Source organism: Anser cygnoides, chromosome 1 (assembly GCF_040182565.1).
Source record: "Anser cygnoides isolate HZ-2024a breed goose chromosome 1, Taihu_goose_T2T_genome, whole genome shotgun sequence".
NCBI classification, from domain to species: domain Eukaryota; kingdom Metazoa; phylum Chordata; class Aves; order Anseriformes; family Anatidae; genus Anser; species Anser cygnoides.
Window position 1 is genome coordinate 189,452,870 of NC_089873.1, and position 8,184 is coordinate 189,461,053.

Consider the following 8,184-nt stretch of genomic DNA (forward strand, 5'->3'; position numbering starts at 1 on the left):
GTACTGGATTGCACCCTACATCTGAAAAAACACTTGGCGAGTTTTATTCATGTAATAAACTTTATTTAAAATTAACACCATCTCTTATTCCAAAATCACGTATTTGTAGACAAGCTTTCACGCTTTCTTTCATTGAGTAAAAAAACACGAGAAGTAAATCTCCAAGAGTTTTGTATACTTCTGTAGGAATTGTCTTCTATTTCGTATACATCGTGCTCCCCGACTTTCCTTTGACAGTACCTCAAGCAGAAAAACAAAGATGGATTTTTTTTTTTTCTCCCAATGGATTTGCTATTAAGAATGAAGGTCAGATTGCTCTTACGGCTGCTTTCTGCTATTGAAAAATACAGCACGGGTTCTGTTCCGAGAGTACCTCATTTTGAAATCCATCTTGCTGAAGTGATTGCTGTTAGAGGTGACCTGCGAGAGAGACAAGACTTCCCTTTTGCTACTTCACAACGGAATGAAAGACTTCGGCTATAAATGAGCTCAGTCTACTTGTTTTCTGCACCAGAAGCTCCTGCCCTTCAGGAGAAGTGCTCGGGATAAAGCTGCACAGCGAGACCACAGAGCAGCAAGGAGCGAGCGAGCAAGGGAAGTGTGGATTTTTAGTTACACCTTTTAAAATTTCACTTATATCATTAAAGCGCGTTTAACTTAAATGGCGAGCACTTGGCACAAAGGAAGTTCATCTTAATGATTCCAGCAGCCCTTCATCTATGAAAGTGGCAGAAGCTCAAATAACACGTTTCTGACCTCCCAAAAGTTCTTCAAGAAAAACAGGAAAGACCAAACTCGACGGCTTGAATGACTGGAAAAGACCCAGCTGCCTGCACGCCTTAAAGCAGCGAGAGGTCACGGTTCAACTGCTCCTTGAAGCCGCCTTCCAGAAAGTCACGCTTACTGAGGAGACACCGAGGGCTCGTGCTGCGACGTCTGGGGAGCGAGTTTGCTAGGGGGAGTAAAAATAACAGCTAAGAAACGTGTAGGAACACAATGCACACACACAAACCCCTTGCGTTGCTCTTGAAACCGAAGTGCATGAAGGAAATGGGACCGATGCCCATCTGCACTCCTGGAGAACAAGAAGCGAGAGCATCACCCTGCCCACTCGGGGTGAGAAGGGCAGCAAAACCTTGCTTTTTTTCCACCTTTTCCCTGCAGGAGCCAGCCACGTTTTCTGCAGCGTGGAATCGAGGGTGAGGGCTCAGGCTGGAGAGAGGCTCCTATGTGGGCTTGAACCAGACACGCAGAGGGAGCCAGGTGGCAGGCTGGAGATAAGGATCGCTGGCACCAGTGCTGCGAAGAATGAGTAAAAAGCTAGATCACGGTTCTCTAAAATAAAAATAAAAATCTAAAATTTACGCGGTGATGATTCCCAGAAGAGATAACTTGTAAAATGTGGGTTAGCAAATGATTGAACAACGGTGACTCATGTTTTATTATCAGACCTGACTAGCAGTGTTTACGCCCGTTTTAGTTTTGTTGACGCGTGTTTCGAGCGATACCTTCACGTAAGGATGATGCCACGTACAGGCATTGTGTTTGTAAAACCGATACTGGAAAATGGAGGTGAGGAGTTGGAGGACAGAAGGGTTGGGTTTAGCTCTGTGAGGGGGGGGCCGGGGGGGCGCGTGGGGCCGGGCTGCGTGTGTGCATGTGGTCGTGCAGTCCCCTGCCTCTGGGTGGGCAGGAGTGAGTCCAGTTGCTCCTGCCCCTGTGTTGACCAGGTTTGGGTCACAGAATCCTGAAACGACTGAGTTTGGAAGGGACCTCTGAAGGTCACGGCGTCCAACTCTTGCTCAGGCTGGGTACCTCTGAGCAGAGCCTGGCTCCGTCCTCTCTGCACCCTCCCTTCAGGGATTTATGGACAAGGATGGGATCCCCCTGAGCCTCCTCTTCTCCAGGCTGAGCAGCCCCAGCTCTCCCAGCCTCTCTTCACAGGAGATGCTTCAGTGCCTTCGTCAGCTTCATGGCCCTGCGTTAGACTCTCTCCAGTATGCCCGGGTCTCTCGTGCTCGGGAGGCCCACAACTGAGCCCAGTACTCTGGATATGGCCTCACCAGTGCTGAGGGTCCTTCTTGCTCTTCCTGAAGCTAGGAGTGATATTTGATTTCCTCCAGTCTTCAGGCACTTCTCCCAGTTGCTGTGATTGACCATAGGTTATAGAGTGGCCTCACAATCACGTCTGCCAGCTCCCTCAGTGCTCGTGGCTGCATCCCACCAGGGCCTGTGGACTTGTGAGTGTCCGGTTTGCTCAAGCATTCCCTGACCTGATCCTCTTCCACCTAAGTGTATCTTCCTCGCTCCAGCCTTTCAGCCTGGCCTCTTCCTTCCTGGTCAGTCCTGCTGGCAAAGATGAAGGCAAAGAAGGCATTCAGCAACTCATCCTTTCATCCTCATCATGTCCTGGGTAGCCAGGTCTCCTTTTTCCTTCAGCAGAGGGCCCACATTGTCCCTGGTCTTCCTGTTGTCTCTGATGTCCTTGTAGAAACCATTCTTGTTGTCCTTGTTGTCCTTTTGTAGAAACCATTCTTGTCATCCTTGATGACCTTGGCCAGATTCAGTTCCATTTGGGCTTTTGTAGCTCTACCCCTAGAAGCTCTGACAGTATCCCTGGGTTCCTCCCAGGTCACCCGTCCTCACTTCCACCCCCTGCAGGCTTCCTTTTTGTGCAGTTTGTCAGTTTGGCCAGGACCTCCTTGCTCCTCCGTGCATGCCTCGTGGCGTTGTTTCCTGACTTCCTCTCTGTTGGGAAGGATGGCTCCTGAGCTCGGAGGAGGTGACCCTTGAATATTAACCGGCTCTCTTGGGCCCCTCCTCCCCACAGGGCCTTATCACACAGGACCTTACCAGGCAGATCCTTGAAGAGGCCAAATTCTGCTCTCCCAAAGTTCAGGGCTGTGAGTTTTAATGCTGCTCCCTGCCCTCAGGATCCCAAACCCCCCATTTTGTGGTGACAGCAGCCAAGGCCGCCTTCAACCTCCACATCCCCACCAGCTCCTCATTGCTGGCGAGCATGGGGTCGGGCAGAGCCCCTCTCCTTGTTGGCTCCTTTATCCCTTGGAGAAGGAAACTATCACCAGTGCGCTCCAGGAACCTCCTGAATTGCTCGTGTCCTGCTTCACGGGACCCATGAAATGGGGAGAAACCCCTCATTTTGGTGCTGCTGTGCACCAAGTGGGAGTGCAGCATCCCAAGGCACCGGGTGGAGAGGCCGATGGCCTGGAGGTCCCTCCTCAGCCACTCTCACCGCTGTCCCCGAGTCCCTTGCTTCTACTCACATGCTATTTTTTTTTTTCCATCTGAATCATTTAACACGGCTCTGGGAGCACAATAGAGCTGTGATTTGCTTCGGAGCCGCCAGCCTGCAGGAAACAGAAGGTCCCTGAATAAAAGGGAGGCTCTGGTTACAACTTCCCTCTTATTTACTGTTCCCAGCAGCAGAGAAGTAAGGCTGCAGTGAATGAAACGGAGAATTAACCACGCGTAGCTCCGAAATATAAACACGGAGGCTACAGGTCCCAGGGCACCGCTCACGTCGGTGGCTCTCACCCGCTGCTTATAAAAACCTCCCGGCACCCAGACGTCCTGGCTTTAGTGAGCACATGCAAAGGGCAGAGGAAGCAAGACAGAGGTTTTTTCAAAGGAAAACGTGCAAAATGTGAATTTTACATGGATTTTTCTCTTTCTGTACAACTTGAGACCGAGTTGATATCCCCATGCTTAATCATCACCCTGCAGCTTTTGCAGAGGAAACTCCCTATTTTCCCTTTTCTCTGGTAACTTTAAAACTATAAAAGTTTGGGACAACTCAGCCATTCCATGGAAGGCTGCTTTACAAGTGCTTTAGAAAGAAATTTCCGTGCCACACGGTGTCCCAAGAGCATGGGCAGCTTTGCTCCCAAAGTGGGCTGCCCACATTAGACCCCCTCTTTTTCTCTTGCTTTTGGTTTTGGAAACCAAGCAGTGACCATTTGTGACCTTTATTTAAAAAATAATATATATATATACATATAAATTACACACCCGTATTTGCTTTATGGCTGTAGATTTGGAATATTCACACCAGTTTCTGCAGAGGTGTTGAGTACCTCGGGTTAATCGGTGATGAGTTAACTCCGGTGAAGGCTGTAGAAAAGCCAGGAGTCAGTCAGCCTGCTCGTGTGAGGCAGAGTTTTTCATACATGTTTTTATTATTTTTTTTTTTGAAGGACTTTGGTGAAGCAAAATGTAGAAAGTGTGGATGCATAATGTTATTCTCAAATGTGCTTTTTATAAGGAAAAGTTGTTCTGTGGGCTTGACTAGCTGGGCCTGCCATGTCCATCTTGTTTTCTGGGCACCCTGCACTTGATGAGTGGCTGATACAAAACGAGAACTGTAATTGTAAAGCAGATAGCAAAGTCGACGATGATTTTTATGTGAAATGCTCAAAACTCTAAAATATTCATTTAACAGCTCATATATATAAAAGAAACGTGAATAAAAAATATATATATAAAAGAAACCTGAACAAAAGCGAATGAAAGTTTATTTGGGCCACCTGCAACAATAAAACTGAAATGACCCGAGTCAGAAAATCCCGTGATAGGTCTGTAAGTGGACTTACAGAAATACTATCAGGGCAAGAAGCTGGCCCAGCCATGCTGGTGGCAGCCCCCGGGGGCCACAGGGACACCGGGAGCCACGGGGCTGTGGCTTTGCTTGGCCGGCTCACCCGGGCGGCTTCGTTTCGCTTTCTCTTTCTGCTCTGCTCGCTCAGGGCTGTGCTGGATGGGGCTGCGATTGCCTTGGTTGATTATTTACAGTTTGCACGGAAATCAGAAAAATAAAAGAAGTTTTTTAATAATGAAGTTTTCAATACTGCCTCTAAAGCCATGCTCGGGCTGCACGGTTAGCTAGTGATATATTCTAAATGCACTTTCCAGGTGTTTTGTTTGTAAGAGCACGCATTAAACTCAGCTCACATCCCTAAACACAGGAGCTCCTTCCTCCCGCAGTGAGGAAGAAGAGGCGGAGGAGCACTGCCCAGAGCCCTGGCTGCAGTATGACTGCTTCCCACAAGCATCCTTGGTTGCCTGCCTTGGACTGGATTCATTCTGAACTGTGATGGCTTAGTTGGCAAAATCCGCCCTCAGGGTCGGGGATCCACTCTGCCCGGCGTGTTCTCTGTCTGGCACAGGATGTCACCTCGTTAAGATTTTTAATTTTTAATGTAATTACTTTTTAATTTATAATGCCCGGCCATAAAGGCGTGCCAGGCTCCTGGAGCCTCTTCCCCATGGTGCAGCCCACGCACCTTCCTCCGGGCCCCTCTCCACTGACCCCTTTTCTAGGGGGTGATTTTTCTGGGGTGATAAGTACTGGGGAGCTCCTGAGCCAACCATCTTCGGGGTACAGGTAACAAAATTTGGGCAGAGCCTGGTTTCAAGCATCCCACTCCCTGCAGCAGACGGGGGGCTCGGGTAAGAGGAGCTGCCCCGTGCGCTCTGCAAGACGTGAGACCAGAGAGGGATGTGGGCAGGGACAGCACACGGACAGCTGCACGGGGATCTGCGCAATGGAAAGCGTGATGAAAATCCTGTTTTTATTTTTTAATTGAGCCTCCAGATTTAACGAGTTGCTTCTCCAAGGGTTGATGTAAACAGCAGCAGGATTCGTGTGTGCCAACCTGCAAAGAGGCGACTGTGCCATGAGATTGATGTGAGCTGTCCTCGCCCCTTGGGCCTTGGACCCTGCATCCCTGCTGTCCCCATCGTCCTCATTGTCCCCATTGTTCCCATCGTCTCCATCATCTCCATTGATTCATCCTCATTGACCCCATTGTCCCCTTGTCCCCATATGTGGCAGGCAGGTATGGGGGCTCCTGGCATCCACAGGGCTCCTTCTGAAACGCTGAAAAGCAAAGGATGGTGGATTGTTTTTTTCTTGCCCTTTTTTTTTTTTTTTCTTCCCTAATTTTCCAGTTCAGAATATCTTCAGCAGAAATTCAATGAACCTTCAGGAGCACTCCCAGAGTCTGTAGGGCTTTGCTTGGTTTTGGGCTGGGTTGTTACAGCTCCAGGAAGTCACCTGGAGGTTAATGCAATTGCCATAACACAATAGATACAAAAAAAATAGATTATACCTTGATATGAAGTCTGAGCTTCCGAATGGTGCAGCTCCCACTGGAAAATGGCCAGATTTTCAGAGCTGCTTCCAAAACACTTTTTTAAAAAAATCAGAAAAATGAAAATCACCAGCACCACCATTATGGCCAGAGCTGCAGGTTGGTGGGGAAGCCTCTCATGGTGGGGCTGGGAAGGAGGAAGGTGAACGAGGGGGCGCTTTCTGCCCCCGGCCACTCCTGGTACCTGTGTGGGGCACTTAGCGCATTGCCTGGGCCGTGCTGAGCAATCGGTGACAACTCCCCAGGATCCTGGGCTCTTGATCCGAGGAAATCGCCAGTGAGCCAGGAAATGTCAGGATGACATCACAGGCAGAAATTCTTTAAAGCCCTGCAAAGGAGCTTGTTAAAGCCCGTTTCTCAGCGGCGTGATCCCAGCTGCTTTCATTTTTGCTTTGAGCTTCGACTTTACCGGAGCAGGCAAGCGAAGCCTCCCCCAAAAATACCCCGTTGCTTTCCTCCCCCCCCGGCTCCCAGGGCTGCCACCAGCCTTGGCTCTCAGTGCTGCCCTTCTCTTTGGCCTTGGCCTCACACTGGGGCCATCGGGATGCTCCCTAGAGCCAGGCAAGAGCACAAAGGGGCAGGATGGAGGGGACACACCAGCCATGGGTCAGTGGGGACATGGGTGGTCGCCCCCTGAGGAGGGCACCCCAAGGAGATGCCAAAATTCACGGCAAAGTCTCGCCTCGTTGCCTCCTCTTTAAGTCACTGGTTTTGCAACGCTGTTAAGGGGCACCCAGCAGCGTATGCGACCCACACGTGTTTTAATTTCTTTTACGGTCTCTGTTTTGCTCTGCGCTGGATGTGTTTTTATAAAACAACGATTTATTGGAACCTGGGACTTCATGGCTTTAAGGTTCAATTGAGTCCAGATTGTGAGTTTCTCCTTTTGGAAGAGGATGGGGTTGTTTGAAAGAGCCCCAGATAGCCGCAGCCTGCCCGTGGCACTCGTGAAAGCCCAAGCCAAGGCTGACACCTTTTCGCTTAACTTACACGGTAATGTCAAAGCAAAAAATTTACCATCTCCTGTTATGCCTTCCATATGCCGTGCCCTGCTGCAGACAGAGGCTCGTTGCGGGAGATGTGCCGGCCTTGTTTCTTTGAAAAATTATTATCGGTGCCGTAATAGAGCCAGGACTCGGTGAAGAACGAGTCAGCAAAACCTCGGAGCATGGATAATTAACGAGGCCGTGCATTCTCTCACAAACCTGCACTTGCACCCTGGAGTTTTCTCGCGAAGGCACAGCCCTCGCTCCCCACGGCAGCCCCCTGAGCGCGGCGCATTTTCAATCCATGGAGCCGCGGGGGTATCTATGAAGTACACTCCACGTATTATATATTTCATAAGCACAACCCAAAGCGTTTTCCTGGGCACTGAACACAGCCCTGTTAAGAGCAGAGTCGGTCCGGAGCAAAATTCAGCTCGCAAAGCAGAAGAGGAGAACAGAAAATTACGCCGCGCGCTGTTAGCGCCCGGGCACCCGCGTCCCAAACCACCCCGAGCGCTCCGATGGGGAGCGAGCAGCATGAGAGGAAGCAGAGCCCCCGTCCGGCCCTCCGCTTGCCACGAAATAAGCAAACAAACACGTTTATCACCAGGCAGCGGGGCGTCGCGCCAGTCCCGGTTAAAATTAAACAACAGCGAGAAGAAGTTATTGCAGCGCGAGGAAGGTCCCGGACGAGAACGATTATTCACGCGAAGCCCCGGGAATATATCTTGTCACAGGGCCGGGCCTCCACATCTGTTTCGCCACCAGAGGATCCTTTACAAACAGCTCCTTTAATGCGAGCGAGCAGCCCGCGCGCAGACACGCAGCCCAAAAATACATCTCCTCTCCTCCTCGCGCTATCCCGCGCTTGGCAGGGAACCAAACATAAGGTTCGGCTCCTAGTTCAAAAAGCCCTTCTTCAGGAATCGACTACGAGATTGGTTTAATAAAAAAAAAAAAACCCGCCCAGCTTCCTCCGGGGAGACCTAATGGGATGCAGAGCCCCGCACCTCTCGGGGCTGCTGCCA